The sequence below is a fragment of the Chlorocebus sabaeus genome, chromosome 16 (assembly GCF_047675955.1).
Source record: "Chlorocebus sabaeus isolate Y175 chromosome 16, mChlSab1.0.hap1, whole genome shotgun sequence".
NCBI lineage: Eukaryota > Metazoa > Chordata > Mammalia > Primates > Cercopithecidae > Chlorocebus > Chlorocebus sabaeus.
Genome location: NC_132919.1, coordinates 54,759,144 through 54,776,625, shown reverse-complemented (window position 1 = coordinate 54,776,625; position 17,482 = coordinate 54,759,144). Strand labels below are relative to the sequence as shown.

The 17,482-nt window shown below is 42.8% G+C and overlaps 1 long non-coding RNA gene across 4 annotated transcripts in view; it reads right to left on the bottom strand.

Annotated features, from left to right (window-relative positions):
* The window catches only part of LOC103243121 (uncharacterized), a 98,504-nt gene that overhangs the window by 34,101 nt on the left and 46,921 nt on the right, over nucleotides 1-17,482 (bottom strand). For 3 of the 4 annotated variants that reach the window (XR_012088846.1, XR_012088844.1, XR_012088848.1), the window contains exon 1: nucleotides 2,163-3,318. The exons of the other annotated variant lie outside the window; for it this stretch is intronic. This is a non-coding gene — a long non-coding RNA (uncharacterized lncRNA). Of the gene's footprint in view, nucleotides 1-2,162; nucleotides 3,319-17,482 lie in introns of those variants that run through there. 4 annotated transcript variants of the gene reach the window in all.

Below are 17,482 nucleotides of genomic sequence, written 5' to 3'. Positions count from 1 at the left end.
GAGAAAAGAAGTTAAATTCTGTTCCAAGATTTGGTGCACCTGACTTATACTGCACGCGTATTTCAAACTGTAGTCTCAGAGAAATGAGGTCTTATCTTAAGCTACTCAGTGTATATTGATTAAATATAGATGATGATGGGAAATACAAAGAAGGAAACTTCAAGGATACAAAAGTTTTTTATATATATTTACAAAATACCAAAGCAACCGCTTAACTGACTGAATTTAAGTCGCTGATCAATTAAATGAGACATTAAGATAAGAACTTGTCAACTGAGTCAAAAAACTGACTACTCCACTTAAGAAAGCACATGCCTGTGTAAATAAATATAGAGGTGTACATTAACATAAATCAATACCTACAGTTCAGGGAACTATTCAATCATTCCTTCAATCTTCAAACCATTACTGGTTCCCTACTATGTTCCTGGCACAGTTAAAACCAGAAGCTTGATTTATTTTAGAGTAGCCATATTTAAAATCTCTTTTATTTCTAGAGAAATTCATACTGCTTAGGAAACACAAGCAAAAGAAACAAAAGCCTCAAAGCTGAGCAAATAAAGAGGTAATTTTCTATGCAATGGCCAATTGGGGGAGCTTTCAAGCATCTATTGTTCATTATTGGGAAGACCTATATTAAGCTTTGTACGTGTCTATGAAATACTTTTATGAGGTATTAAATATAACCCCGTTCCTACGAATTAATACTACGTCTTTGCAGTGTTCAGCCTCATTTCTCACACAGCAGGCTATCAGAAAAGTCTCTGTGGAAAAGTCTAGAGCCTGAGTCGAAGTCACCAAGTTACAACGACTCAATATTCTCCATTATTTATTCTCATACACACACCTTAACAGAACAAGCGATATACCCGCTGTGTTTGTATACAGCTCCCATGATGTACATTCCAATACATACACTTAAACACACATGCACACACAAATCTGTTTGTCATCTGGGAAGGCTAAGATTTTAGTTAAACCTCAGAAAGATTTCTGTGTAATAATTGGAAGATAACTGAAACCCCTGATGACTCATTTTCTCTACTCACAAAATGGAGGTTAATAAAAATAATAATAATAAATGGGTTCATTTGGAAAGTACCTAAAATCCTGAGGCTAAATGTATTGTGTAGATATAGGAGAATCTAGTGTTATAAAAGGTATACATCAGACCACTTTCTGGCATTATTCACTGGTCATAAGATAGATGGGAATATATCGCTACTAGAAGAATTTTCTCCTCGGAATGCCTAGAACTCAGCAACCGATACAATTACTGTCTGTAAGCAGTATGGTATTTTCAAGGTTTTGTCAAGCAAATATTTGAAGTATATCTATCACATTCGGGTGGGCATTCCTGTGCAAATACAAGCACAGGCACAGGCCCATTTAACCTCTGTACGCCTCTCTGCAAAATGGATATAACTCCATTCAGGTCTATTACTTGATCATAGCCAGTAATGATTATTGTAATCCAGGAGAAGGAGAACCAATAGCAGAATAAAGAATACTGAGGCTCTGATGAAACACAGAGCCCCCAAAACCCCTGGGTCCCCCTTTCATCTTTAGTTACTTGTCAGCCCAGAGGCCCGGCCTGTGGGAACCCAGCTCAGCAGCACCTTCATGTGGATGAACTTTCTAGATAAGCGCCCTGGGTACCAATATGCCGTAGGAAATCCGATCCACAGCTTGCTGCTCACTCACTTAACTTTCTTGTGTTGGAAACCAGGCAGGGGCCCTTCACACTTTCCAACAGCTCCCTTGTTTGCTTATGGGGAATCATGCAGATTGAGAGCACAGGAGAAATGTATAGGAGGCAAGGGCAGGGGATAGAGGCCTGGCCAGGAGCACGAAGATTCGTGGTAAGAAAGCCTGCCCTTTGGGAGAAGAGTCATTCATACCTCTCTCCATCAATCCATTGCTGATTATCCTCCCTAACTCCCTTCCCCCAGTTCCTACACATCAATACAATTCCTTTGTAGAGGTTGGCCGGCTTCTCCCCCAGCAGGTGGCCGAAACAGACTCTGCTGGGAGATTGCAACTCACCCCTAGTGCCTACATCGAGGCAAAAAGAGAAGAAATAAGGATCACAGTGAATCCTCTGTCAAGGTTAGCAAAAACAAGATTCAACTGACAGCTTTTTAGCTCAGGCAGCTACTCACCTGGATCTGGCATGAGGCTTGACCAAGTCAGGTAAAACTCCAAAATCCAAATGAGTAAGTCCAAGAGTCTCTACCCTGCCATCTTTTCCTCTGCCCCTTGGCCATCGGGTGTGGTTTAGCTGACCAAGAATATGGTTCTTTTAAATTCAGCAGGGTTGTAGAACTCCCGGGCCTTAGTCTAATCCTGCCTACTATTCTTCAGTCTCGAAGCTGCTTTTGAAGCCAGAAAGTACCGGCAGTGGAGTGCAGAAAGCTTGCTCCAAACATTGAATGAGCCCACAGAATACCTCAATCCGATCTTTTATAGTGCTTTGTTTATTACCTGTGTGCCCTTATTTCATAAGGGAACTGAGAAAGAGAGAGAGAGAGAGCAGGAATGATGAAGATGACTATTAGTAGCAATCCAAAGACACCTTTTCTTAAGCCTCATTCATAGAAGCAAATGTGGCCAAACAACCTAGCAATTGTTCTCTCAAATGTCACCTTTCTGTATGGGCCACTGTGCCGATAAAACTCGGCTCTCTCGTTTTCTGCTCCCCCTGCAGCCCCTCCCTGAAAAATTACGATGTTATCCTCCAAATATCTCCGGAGAAATTGAACCGACAAGGAAAGCTTTTCTTCTTCTCCCTCCCCGTGCACCCTCCTCCCGTTTTTTCTTTCTTCTTCATGCAGCTTGAACAATTTGGCTCTGTTCTGGGTGCATTCCTGTGGCCCATTCTCTTTCGGTCCCCTGTACAGGCCTGAGGATGGTGGGCCAGAACACAGGCCCACATTCAGACCCAGGATAGCGCTTGGGGGGAGGACTGGGGCGGAGGAAAGTGAACCGAATGTACCTAGGATTGTTGCGCCACCAACTTAATACCTGGGCAGAAAGACAAAGGCTCTTTAGAAAGAGCCTGAGCTTCGGGGTAGCCCATCCCCCCACCCTCCCAGAGTTCAAAAGATAACAGGAGCTGAAAAAAAGGCACTCACATAATTAAACTTCTCCAAGTCATTTCAGGGGACATTACACATGATGACAGAGAACTCGCTGCTAACCCTTTTTGATGAACAATCTTTGTTAAGACAAGAAGGGAGCCTTTTTCTCCCTGTGTGTGTGTCCTTGTGTGTGCAGGCCTATGTACCTGCACAGGTGCATCCGTGTCTGGACGAAGTGATCAAGCCCCACACCTTTTTACATAAGCAGAGGTGTAACCATTGCTTGGAAATCCTCTGATTTCAGGGCAGCCTACAAAATGAGGAGGCCCTCTCAACATGAACTCTCTTTTATTCTCAACAAAGGGTATGTGGGTATTTTAAAATTTTTATTCATGTATTTACTTTTGCTTGGGATCCAGAATTTGCACTTGCCCAGGTTAGAGGGTAGAAGGCTTGGGAATCAGTTCTGACAGTGAAGGAAAAGGAATTCCTGGGTCCATACAAATCATAAAGTGTTTAGAGGGCCTTTCTTCCAAAGGAGGCAGGTGCCACACCTGTTAATATAGTCAGCCTTCAAAAGGCAACTTCAAGACAGCAGCTCATCATCCTTAGCGTCAAGCTCCTTAGCCAAACTTTTTATTAAAAGGAAGAATTTTTAGTCAGAAAACTGGAAAACCCTGACACAAAGAGCTACCCCTACAAGACAACTGGGAAATAAGAAGGGAACAAGGGGCCGGGCGCGGTGGCTCACACAGCACTTCAGGAGGCCAAGGCAAACGGATCACCTGAGGTCAGCAGTTCGAGACCAGCCTGGCCAACATGGTGAAACCCCATCTCTACTAAAATACAAAAATTAGCCAGGTGTGGTGGTGGGCGCCTGTAATCCCAGCTATTTGGGAGGCCGAGGCACAAGAATTTCTTGAACCCAAGAGGCAGAGGTTGCAACGAGCTGAGATGGCACCATTGCACTCCAGTCTGGGCGAAAAAGTGAAACTCCATCTCAAAAAAAAAAAAAAAAAGAATGGAACAAGCGTGCACCTTAACACCAAACAGGACTTCTGCTCTCTTGTAAATAAAACACAAAGATACACTTACACCACTGCTCTAAATCACTGCTTATTTGATTTTCAAGAAGACTATTTGCTCCATGAGACAGGGACTATGTCACCGAATCCCCGACATCTAGCACATAGAAGTGCTCAGTATCTCTCTCCGAATGTTGAAAAATTCCAGATTCACGAGGAAGAGGAAAACAAATATAGAGTGGTATGCTGGAGCTGTTCCACACCCACTCACAGGAGCCAATTATTAAATTTATGAGAGTTTTCTGAGCCAATTGTTAAACATGGCCACTATTAAAAGTTAAATTCTATAAACTTAAAACTAAATAAATTGTATTAAAAACAAAGGTAATGAGCTCATCACTTTCTTGTTATTTTACTATTACCTACACTCTGGAGGTTGTTTACATCTGCTGTGTTTATATGGTGGAAATACTGTGTCCTAGTGACCACCATGCACCTCTACCCTGCTCTTATTTCAATTATGTCACATTTGTAGCTTAAAATAGGCCTTGGTGGGAACACTGACACCATGGAAATCTAAAAATGCCATAAATCATGGTTTTATAGTTTTATAATTGTCTAGACTTGAGACAGCGATGAAGAAAATATTAATAATGCAGATTAAACATAAAAGTAAATCATGTCAAGTGTTTTTACATTGTGAGTAGCAAAATAACAACCAAAAAAAAGTTAAGGAAATGTTCTTCCAGTATTCAAAAACTACTCCTTGATTGAGAGAAGCAATCACTTACATCATTTGACTAAGAACTGACCTTCCAACATACATCTTAATTCTTTCATTTATTTTCTTCTTTCTCTTTCTTTCTTTCTTTCTCTCTTTCTCCTTTTCTTTCTCTTACTCTTTCTCTTTCTTTCTCTCTTTCTTTCTCTCTTTCTCCTTTTCTTTCTCTCTCTCTCTTTCTTTCTCTCTCTCTCTTTCTTTCTCTCTTTCTTTTGAGACAGGGTCTCACTCTGTCACACAGGCTGGAGTGCAGTGATGTGATCTCAGCTCACTGCAACCTCTGGCTCCCAGGTTCAAGCAATTCTTCTGCCTCAGCCTCCCAAGTAACTGGGATTCTCTCTCTCTCTCTCTCTCTCTCTCTCTCTCTCTCTCTCTCTTTCTCTTTCTCTCTTTCTCTCTCTTTCTTTTGAGACAGGGTCTCACTCTGTCATGCAGGCTGGAGGGCAGTGATGTGATCTCAGCTCACTGCAACCTCTGGCTCTGAGGTTCAAGCAATTCTTCTGCCTCAGCCTCCCAAGTAGCTGGGGTTACAGGCAAGTGCCACCTTCTCTGGCTAATGTTTGTATTTTTTAGTAGAAATGGAGTTTCACCATATTGGCTAGGCTGGTCTCAAACTCCTGGCCTCAAGTGTTCTGCCTGCCTGCCAAAGTGCTGGGATTACAGGCTTGAACCACCATGCCCTGCCATTCTTTCATTTCTCAACAGACATGAAAATATCAACCAGCACTAATGCTGGAACTGTACTTTTTCACCAACTGGAAAAGAAAAAAATCAGTAAAATGCTTTTGTGAGAATCAAGCAGGTATATGGAATTTATAATAAAGGATATTTAATATTTTATAATTATTTGCAAATTGTGCACTACACATCCTTTACATCAATAAAATTTATAGTAAACTTATGTCCATATTAACATGAATTTTTTTTGAGAGCTGATTCTTAAATATTTACCATCTGTGGTGGCTCACGCCTGTAATCCTAGAACTTTGGGAGGCAGAGGTGGGCAGATCACGAGGTCAGGAGTTCAAGACTAGCCTGGCCAACATAGGGCAACCCCGTCTCTACTTAAAATACAAAAATTAGCTGGGAGTTGTGGCACGCACCTGTAGTCCCAGCTACTCGGGAGGCTGAGACGGGAGAACTGCGTGAACCTGGGAGGCGGAGGTTGCAGTGATCTGAGACCATGCCATTGCACTCCAGCCTGGGTGATAGAGTGAGGCCCCATTTCAAAAAAATTACCATCACACTACTTACTGTCCAATAGCATACCTATATGTAAGGAAAGGGGGTAATCTGAATAATTTATAGGACGATAATTAAATAGAGGTATAGAAATATGTGCATATGTGCATGCATGTATATGTTTAGTCCATCATTTAACTTGGGGTTAGTAGAGGCAGATCACAAAACACAGAAACAAGGCTATTGGTAGAAAAATGAAGCAACGTGAGCTATTCCTACCTGCCCTACAAGTTTCATCAGGGTCACCGAGAACAAGACTCATCAAAGGAACACACACAAAAATCACACAAAAGAAACAACACACAAAAAAACAGAAAGACAAATACTGTGTGTTCTCACTTATAAATGGAAGGTAGTAATTGTACGCACGGACATGGAATACAGAATGATAGCTATTGGACATTTGGCAGGGTAGGGGAGTGGAAGGGGGGTGAAGGATGAGAAATTGTGTAATAGGTTCAATGTATATTTTTCAGGTGACGGCTACACTAAAAGCTCAAACTTCACCACTACTCAATATATCCATGTAACAAAATTGCACTTGCTTCCCTTAAATTTACACAGATAAAAAAATTCAATTAAAAAAAACAGACAAAGGAGGCAAGAGTATACTCTTAAATTTTTCACACATCTGTATAGTGTTTTATATTTTCTAAAAGGACTTTTCTACAAACCATATTGTGTGAGCCTCGTAATGTTCTTGTGGGAAAAATGAACTAGAGCATATTACCACTTTGTGGACGAGCATATTAAGGTTCAAAAGGCTTATATGGCTTGCCCAAAGTCACACAATGGAGAATGGCTGAGATAAGAACAGAACCCAGGTCTTCTGATTCTCATGAGAAAGTCAAAATACTCTTTTTGGAACAGCTCTTCTGGAAAGTTCTATCCCTCTTAGACCTCAGTTTAAGCAAGGAGGCAGTTCAGTGGGGAGAGAGAGAATCTGCAAGCCATGTTGCCAATCCCAGTCAAGCTTACTAGCTGTACCTTCTTGGGTAAAGGGCATTTAATATCAGAGCCCAGGGTTTGAACTGTGTGCCCACTTCAGCCACTGCACCCCTGGCCAGAGTAATCAAAACTTCAATAGACTCATAACTATGGCAGAGTCAAGGTCCTACAGCACCATTGATTAAAGTGCTGGTTTTCTTGCTTCTTTTTTACAGAATAGCAAAGCCCTATGTGTTCCAGCAAAACTCTATTAGAAACAATAAAATACAATTCAGAGAAAATGAAAAGTTTCTGTAGTTGAATGGGAATGGTGGGATGACAGTGGTTGGTTACTCCTGCTGGCTGCTCATGGGGACCTTTAGCACCCCCAAAGAACCCTCGTCTCCTTGGGGCCCTTTAAAAAATACTTCACCTGGCCAGGCGCGATGGCTCACCCCTGTAATCCCAGCACTTTGGGAGGCCGAGACGGGTGGATCACGAGGTCAGGAGATCAAGACCATCCTGACTAACACGGTGAAACCCCGTCTCTACTAAAAAAATACAAAAATCTAGCCAGGCGAGGTGGCGGGCACCTATAGTCCCAGCTACTCGGGAGGCTGAGGCAGGAGAATGGCGTAAACCCGGGAAGCGGAGCTTGCAGTGAGCTGAGATCGCGCCACTGCTCTCCAGCCTGGGTGACAGAGCGAGACTCCGTCTCAAAAAAAAAAAAAAAAAAAAAAAAAAATACTTCACCTTAGCATTTAATGCTGTTGAGGGGAGTATGTGTGTTTGTGTTGTGTTTGTGTTGTATGACTATGTGTGCCTGTGTATGTGTGGACGTGTGTGTGTGTATTGAGGGGGCAGAGTATTCTGTGTTCTATATTAATATAGGTCTCCTCCTAAAGCCTGGAGAAGATATCTTAGAATATCCTACCACTAGTCACGAGAGAGCAAGAGAACAAGTCAGGGTCCTTTGGGAGAACTGGGTGAAAAAAATATATAGCTCCAAGCATACACCCTACAACAGCAAAGCAAGTGGTGAATCTGTCCCCATAATAATGGTTAACAGCACTGCTGGCTAAGAGGCAGGCACTGCTCTGAGCACTTCAAGTGTATTAGGGTTTTAAATGTTTTACTGTATCCCTCTGAGACAGCTGCTGTCATCATCGTGACGCTGACCGAAAAATCGATGCATAAAGAGGTTAGGTAATATTCTCAAGCTTTTACTGCTTGTAAGTGGTGAAGCTGGGCACAGACCCATGGAGGCTCAGGGTCAGAAGCATACCCTGTGTTATCTCCAGATGGGGAAGACAGCAGCCAATCCCACCTCTGGGGGAGCCCCTCCCTAATCCCAATCCAGATTCTGAGCACATCCTGGGATGGAAGTTGCAATCTCCTTGGGGGTCTCCAGTCTACTGTGGGTGGGGGTTATGAACCCATGACTTGCTGATTCCTGGCCAAGACCCGGCATTTGCATTTTTCACTGAGCCCCACAAATGATGTGGGCCTGGCCCTGGTTGAAATACAAACCCAGACACCTCAAGTCCAGAGATGGAGCTACCAATCAAAGTGCAAGACACCTTGCTCTTCAATCCATAAGAGCCAGCACCTTTTTATTAAGGCTTCAGCTGTTCAAAGAGCTCCTTGCTCCAGCATTGGCGGACTCCTCCTTCTTCAAAGCTCACATGACAAGAAGAGGAAATGTGTGTGACTGGTCCCCAGAAGGCCCCAGGCTTTGTCACATGCTCATCCCACAGGAAGAGGGATTTTCCATTCCCTCCAGGTGTCTTACGCTCGCCTTGTATTTTCTTCAGGTTCTCTTAATCATTCTTCTAAGAGCACTAAATAGGGTAAAATTTCCCCCAAAGGATAAAGGGCCAGGTTCCCCGGACTTATGAAACAGCCTATAACGTTGGAGCTTACTCCAGTGAAAGAAAAAGCCCAGGCAAGGAGCCAGTATCAGTTCCTTAAGGAATCCCTTTTGCTGAGAGTCCCAACTTCCTAGAATCCTGAGACATGTTCCAGTGTTTTCTTGGGATGACTAACATATAACTCCCCAAAGGGTAGGAGTTCTGCTTAACTCACAAGTTACTGGCCCAGGACCATGCCTTGCAAATGACAGATACTTTATAAGTATTGAGGGCATTGGCGTTTTTGTGGGAGAGAGGGGTTGTGGGTATTTTGGGGGTTTTTTGTTTTTAGAGATGGGATCTTTTTCACCCAGGATCTTAACTCACTGCAGCCTCGAATTACTGGGCCTAAGGGATCCTCCCACCTCAGCCTCCTGAGCACCTGGGACTACAGACATGTGCCACTACACCTGGGCACTGGCGTTTTTGAATGGACCTAATTCATACACTGACATTGGACTTACTAACTCTGTCACTGGCATCTGTATCATCTTTAGGTCTAGATTTTTAGAGTTAAGATTCAGGAGGAAAATCCGCATCCTTTATCTGGTCTGTTCCTTCCTTTTTTTTTTTTTTTCATCAGTCCCTACAATAACCAATAGCAAACAAGCCAGGGACCCTTGGCTCCGTAACAAAGCCAAACAGGTGTGAGAGATTAGCTCCCTGGATGGAGCCTCTGTCCAACAAAACAATGTCAAATTCCCCCCTAATAAAGTCCAGAGCTGTAAGCAATTCCCCCTTGTTATTAAGCAGGAAAGAAAATACAGCCGGCTCCTTCCCAATTAGCTTGGAGGACCCTCCAATGAGCCGAATTTAAACCAGAGACCTGCCACGATCTGGATTCCACCATAAATAGGGCCTGCCTTCTCCCAAGAATGAAAACTCACTGGCTCAAGCTCCCAGCCTTCTTGGCACGATGGTGCAGACAGCCCCCAAACCCCCACCCCAATATCCATGGGCTGTCTCTGCCTCTGATTCAAACCATCTTTACGACTCCCTGCCAAATCCCTTACTTTGATTTTCCATATGGAGGCTTGGTCTCATTTGCCAGGTTGGTGTTTATAAGGATGGGTTTTTTGACAGTTTCGCTGTCAGTGAAACAGAGGATGGGACCCCACCCCTTGAACATGAATCACTTTCTTGTCATCCAAAAAAGAATGAAAGATCAACATTCTGAAGCAATAAAAACAACAAAATAGAAACCCCAGAGGTATCTAGCAATGGGAACGTCTCATCTTTCCTTCCCTCCCCCATCCCCCGCCTCAAACTAATAGGCCATGGAGTGGATGATAGAAAGACTCCAAGGTACTTCAAAGAATGGCCCATCACTCTGTTACCTCGTGTTTACACATGGGGTACATAAATGCAGACTGCAAAGGTCACCCGATTGTTTCCCCCACATCATCTTAGACAGTGGTCAGAGGGAATCTCTTTCCATCTTGAACATCTTACCTGAATAGGGAATGTTTAAACATTCTTCATCTCAGTAAATATTGTGATGGCCAGGCTATGCCCTAAGACTGTAAAGCGTTGTATTGGTCTATTCTCACGCTATTAATAAAGACGTACTTGAGATTGAGCAATTTATGAAAGAAACAGGTTTAATTGACTCACAGTTCCACATAGCTGGGGAGGCCTCACAATCACAGCAGAAGGCAAATGAGGAGCAAAGACATGTCTTACATGGCAGCAGGCAAGAGAGCTTGTGCAGGGGAACTCCCCTTTATAAAACCATCAGATCTAATGAGACTTACTATCACAGGAAAGACCCACCCCCATGATTCAGTTACCTCCCACAGGTTCCCTCCCACAACACATGGGAATTATGGGAGCTACAATTCAAGATGAGATTTGAGTGGGGACACAGCCAAACTGTATCAAGCATCAATTCATTTAATTATCTCAAGGACCCTGTATTAGCCTGTTCTTGCATTGCTATAAAGAAACACCTGAGGTTGGGTAATTTGTAAGGAAAAGAGGTTTAATTGCTCATGGTTCTGCAGGCTGTATAGGAAGCATGATGCTGGCATCTGCTTGAGGCCTCAGGAAATGTAGAATCATAGTGGAAGAAGAAGATCTTGTACTTCACTTGGTGAAAGCAGGATCAAGGTGGGGGAAGGTGCACACACTTTTAAAAACCAGATCTTAGGAGAATTCACTCACTATCAGGAGGACAGTACCAAAGGGATTGTAATAAACCATTTGTATTAGTCTGTTTTCACACTGCTTTGAAGATACTGCCTGAGACTGGGTAATTTATAAATAAAAGAGATTAATTGACTCACAGTTCTGCATGGTTGAAGAGGCCTCAGGAAACTTACAATCATGGTGGAAGGCAAAGGAGGAGCAAGGCATGTCTTACATGTCAGCAGGAAAGACAGCAAGAGCAGGAGAACCTGCCACTTATAAACCATTCAGATCTCATGATAACTCTCTCACTATCACGAGAACAACATAGGGGAAACCACCCCCATGATCCAGTCACCTCCCACCAGTTCCCTCCCTCGACATGTGGGGATTATAATTCAAGATGAGAGGGACACAGAGCCAAACCATATCATTGTTCATGTGAAATCCACCCTCATAATCCAATCAGCTCCTACCAGACCCCACCTCCAACACTGGGGATTACAATTCAACATGAGATTTGGGTGGGGACACAGATTCAAACCATATCAGACCCTATGAATTTCCTCTCATTTTTTTAAATGACATAACTGAGTATTTTAAGCTACTCATCCAAAGCAACAGCCAGTCACTGATAGAGCTAACATTTGAACCCAGCATTGAGTTCCGGAACTGTGCTAGACTTCTATTTGCCAAATATTCCCGATCCCTCCTTAGCCCCACCTTCTGGGCACATCGCAGGTGTATTAGTCCGTTCTCACATTGCTAATAAAGACATACCTGAGATTGGGTAATTTATAAAGGAAACAGGTTTAATTGAGTTGCAGTTCCACATGTCTGGGGAGGCTTATAATCACAGCAGAAGGTAAATGAGGAGCAAAGTCATGTCTTACATGGCAGCAGGCAAGAGAGCATGTGCAGGGGAACTCCCCTTTACAAAACCGTCAGATCTCATGAGACTTTTTCACTATCATGAGAACGGCACAGAAAAGACGCACCCCCATGATTCAATTACCTCCCACCAGGTCCCTCCCACAACACATGGGAATTATAGGAGCTACCATTCAAGATGAGATTTGGGTTGGGACACAGCAAAACCATATCCACAGGACTACATTTCTTGGGCTCTGGTATTTGGTGGGGCCTTGGGACTAGTGCTGGGCAATGAGCTGTTAACAGAGGTAATGTATACCACTCATTACCCAGGCTGAGCCAATGTGCATTCCCCCAGAAAGCACTGCGCCCTCTGCCATGCTCCCTGGCAATATTCCAGAAAGTTCCAGCGTGAGTCTCAGAATATGGATGACAATGACAAGCAGGCTATCACCTCAGCTTCTGGTGATAGACACACAGTGTAAGAAATACACTTTCATTGTCTTAATCCATTAAGATGTGGGGTCATTGCCGTAAGAGTGAGGAAGACGGCTAGTTTTGAAGGAAGAGAAAGGACAAAGCTTATGAAGGGATTTCTGGGGTGACTATCTATGCTCTATTTCCCAACCCGAGTGCTGGTTACAGGGATATTAGGTTTCTTTCTTTGTTTCTTTCTTTTTTTTTTTTTTTTTTTTTTTTTTTGAGACAGAGTCTCGCTCTGTTACCCAGGCTGCGCCCAGCTAATTTCTTGTATTTTTAGTAGAAATGGGGTTTCACCGTATTAGCTGGGATGGTCTCAATCTCCTGACCTTGTGATCTGCCCGCCTCAGCCTCCCAAAGTGCTGGGATTACAGGCGTGAGCCACCACGCCTGGTCAGCTTTCTAATAATATGATAAATATTTGTTTTGTGTGGGTTTCTATATCTGTGTTTTATTTGACACGAAAAGGTTACAAAGTGGTTGAGGGTTGTTACCACACCCTAATGCAACCAACGCTGACTGATACACCGTCACGGTCCCTTTTATAACGTGCTTTCTTATGTCTTAGTTATCCCCCTTCTGCTTCAATGTCAACAAATTTCTATCTTCTGACATACGAGAACTAAAACCTTTCTGATAAGTCTAAGTCTCTTAATAGAAAGGACAAAGTAGAAATTTGAAATGAAATATGAAACGCATTATGGAGGCAAAAAGTCTTGAAATGTGCCTCTTCTAGAATTTCCTTAGGGATTATGGCTTCATTCCAAAAGGCAAGACATGATTGACCCTGAAATAGAGAATGCCAGTATTGGACCTCACCTGAACCCTCTCTCTGAGTCTGCTTTTCCCTCTTCCAGATCCCACAACACAACTCCTTGTGGTTACTTTAATTTTTAATGCGTGGCACTCTTTTTTTTTTTTTTCTCTTGAGACGGAGTCTCGTTCTGTCACTCAGGCTGGAGTGCAGTGGTGTAATCTCGGCTCACTGCAAGCTCTGCCTCCCAGGTTCATGCCATTCTCCTGCCTCAGCCTCCCTACTAGCTGGGACGACAGGCACTCGCCACCATGCCTGACTAATTTTTTTGTATTTTTAGTAGAGACGGGGTTTCACCATGTTAGCCAGGATAGTCTCCATCTCCTGACCTTGTGATCTGCCCGCCTTGGCCTCCCAAAGTGCTGGGATTACAGGCATGAGCCACTGCACCCAGTCCAATGCGTGGCACTCTTACTAGCTGTACACACAGAGTGGGGGCAAATTAAGATATTAGCTTCATGAGAGATATTTAGTGAGGAAGGCTCACCAAGTGAGAAGGTCTTGATTACTTTCAGCTTGTTCTTATTGGCAAATGTCTGAAAAATATTCAAAGGTAGGCTCTAACACATCTACAGAAAAGCCAGGGTACAAAGGGCAGACGGAAACTATAATGCCTTTTCTCCTGCCATGAACCTAGCTCAAGCAATAAAGGGTGGCACTTGTGACATAAGGGAGCTTGGAAAGATAGGGAGTCACTAGATATTGTGCCAAAACAACTTCCACACCCCAACCAATGTTAGCCATATAGAGGCAGGATGCTTTCCTTTGGGGGCCATCAACTAGTGTGATATTCTATAATCCATTCCCCTTCTATGTACATCCTCTCCTAAATAAATCCATCATTCCAAAGGGAAATGACAAAGACTGACAGTTCTTTTTAAAAGAGTTATTGTTTGGGTGTTTGTTTGTTTGATTACTGATCTATTCATCTACAAAAGTTGTCTGCAGTTTCAACTGTATTTTAGAAATCTTGCCCTCTTGGCCGGGCACCATGAGTCACGCCTGTAATCCCAGCACTTTGGGAGGCTGAGGCAGGTGGATCACGAGGTCAGGAGTTCAAGACCAGCCTGGCCAACATAGTGAAACTCCATCTCTACTAAAAATACAAAAAATTAGCCAGGCATGGTGGCAGGTGCCTGTAATCCCAGCTATTCGGGAGGCTGAGGCAGGACAATTGCTTGAATCTGGGAAGCGGAGGTTGCAGTGAGCCAAGATCACACCATTGCACTATAGCCTGGGTGACACTGCAAGACTCTGTCTCAAAAAAAAAAAAAAAGACAGAAAGAAAAAGGAATCGTCCCCTCTTGAAAACCAACTCCCAAACCAAGTCTCAGATTCTTATCACCCACCTGCAAGGCAAACTGCTGAGTATTCACTCCAGATTCAGCCCATTGAGGGTCCTCTGTCAGCACTGGGAGGTTATTGACCAACAAGTTTTCCCAAGCTCTGTGCATGCTAATCTAACCTCATTAAGCCAAACATAGCAAGAAGCTATGTGATTGATTTATCCTGTATAATAAAACCAGGCTATTACTCACGGGGCAACCTGGCACATTATCTGGTCCCTTCTGTAAGTGGTGGCAAACCAGCAACACAATAAACTGCTTTGCTATTTCGGGAGAGATAAATTGCTAATCTGTGGTTGTCATACCATAAATGGATTTTCATTACAGTCTGGGGCAACACTGAACTTCAAGGTCCTGTAATTATAATCCATTGATTTTTTATTGTCACCCACTCAAAGCAAAAGCATAAAATATTATCATTTTAACACCAAGTTCCAGTTGAGTGTGAATCCTGCTGCTGTAAATTACAGGTGGCAACCAACAGATTAAGCCAGTGACTCCCTTCTCCCTCATATGCGGAAACATGCCCAAGAGAAGCCGACACCAGGGATAAATCATTTACAAAGGCATCAAAACAGGCCATCTTTTCCAAGCACAGGAGTCTGCCCTTCCTCTCTCGTGGCATTTCTCTCTTTCTACCAAACATCTTAGCTGTTTGCAAGAGATTAAATAGCATACCAGTACAGTCTACAGACTCAGGAGGCAAAATGCTTTATTTTGAATCCTGGATCCTCTTATTCTTAGTTGTATAATCTTGAGCAGCTGTGCCTCGGTTTTCTCCTCTGTGAAATGGGTAAGTTAAGGAAAGTGCTTACCTACCTTGCAGTGTTATGATGATGACTAAATGAGTTAATTCATGTCAAGCACTTAAAACTGTACCTGCGCAGAGAAAGCATTCAATGCATGTCATGTATCATTCTTATTACTATTATGATTACCACAAGAAAGAAAGTATGAGTGGCTGTCATTCCTTGCCTTCTAGACTACAAGGCACTTTTTAGTAGGAAACTTTTAGACATCTTTTAAAATATATATTTAGATATTTAGACTCTGAACTTATTAAAGGCAAATTCTGGGATTTACTAAACTTGACATCCCATGGGCCCAGCAGCATGCATGTGGCGCTCACACCTAACTGGACGCTGGTGTTAAAGGTATAATGTTTTATGCTTCTGCTTTTAGATAGAGATATACTCTCTCTATATATATATAATTTATTTATTTATTTATATTTATGTGTGTATATAGATATATACATATATAGATATATGTACATATATAAAATATATATGTATATAGATATATATACATATAAATATATATGTATATAGACACATATACATATATCACTATATATAGAGAGATATACATATATATATAGAGAGAGAGAGAGAGAGAGAGTTTTAAACAACTATTGAGTGAGTAGAAGCTGGAAGTAATTTCCCACTTAGGAAGAAGACATTTTGACTATGAGACTAAGCCCCTAAGTGAACTGTGATTCCCACACAGGGTTACTGTAGAAAGGATTTCCACATTAAATAGAAGGTTGAACCAGAGGACATTCAATAACTTTTATCAGTCAAGACTGTGAGATTCAATGACTCCATGACACTTGCAATTTCAGCTTCAGATTTCAGCTACTTTAAGGGAAAAAGAGACACATAGAAATCTTGACCCTGGGACTTGCAGCCCCACAGTGGCACTTCTCCAAGAAATGGATGGTTTTCACCTGTGGTCAATAAAATAAATATGAAGGTTTTTAACAATAGGAAAAAAGAAGGATCATCCAGCAGTAATTATAACCTAGACGGCCGAAGACTTATCTCTAAAAGGACCCAAAGCCATGAACGTCCTCCTCATGTATAAAAAAAGGCCTTTATGCCCTCTATTCTCATAATTGAAAGAGGTAGACAACAGGAGGGGGGCAAAATATGGCCTTCCAGATGTGTCAGGGTTGTGATAAGTCATGTTTAAACTTTACCCAAAGTGAAATAAAGTGTCAACAGAAACTCCTGTCCAAACTCTCTGATCAGGTCAGGCAAACAACCAATCGAAAAAAAATCAATCAAATGTGAAAGGTGGCCCACAGGGATGGGAATGCTTGACTCTGGGATTCCCATAGAAGCCAGGTCTATTTAGCAACATGTTTCTTGCCAGCTGCTGCTTCTCCTTGTGGTCCTGAAACAGCCAGCAGCACACCAGAGAGTGTCCTTTCATGAGCTGGCTTGACCCTGAGCCGGCTGAGAAGTTGGTGACATTTGCCAATGCCGTGAGGAAGGAAGGATTCTGGGACGGATGGGCTCAAAACAGGTTGTCTGATCAGCTCCAGGGTCAGTGCTTTGAGGAGAGAGATGGCCTACACTCCTAAAAGGAATGGGAAATTGAGCCTTGATCTGGAATTCTAGAAATGCTCAAGGAAGTTAGTTCTTGAGGGTGAAAGAGGAGAGCAAAAATGTCTAAGTACCCCTCGCAGAGTGAGAGCAATGTGCTCCCACGTGGCCCGTCCAGTTGGAAATAGACTGCATTTCCCCAGGGGTAAGGAGTCAGCAAGGATCAGACAGAAGCTTGAAGCCCAGCCAAATAGATTAGTGTTTAGGACAGGGTTACAACTGCAAGAAGGAGGTAAAGTATACATAAATCAGAAATGGGAGAAAGGATCAATCTTACGAACTGAATAAATACGGCAGAATTAAATGTGTTTTGTGGACAGGAAGGTGTTTGGATCTTACCTTCCACAACAAATCAAATTCTAGACCCCTAGTGCAGACGGAACTCTTAAAGCATCACTATTCTATCCGCGTATGCCCAGGAACCAAACGGGCTGATGGTTTCAGCTGGATAAGACTGGAAGACAGCAAGGACTTGACATTGGAAATG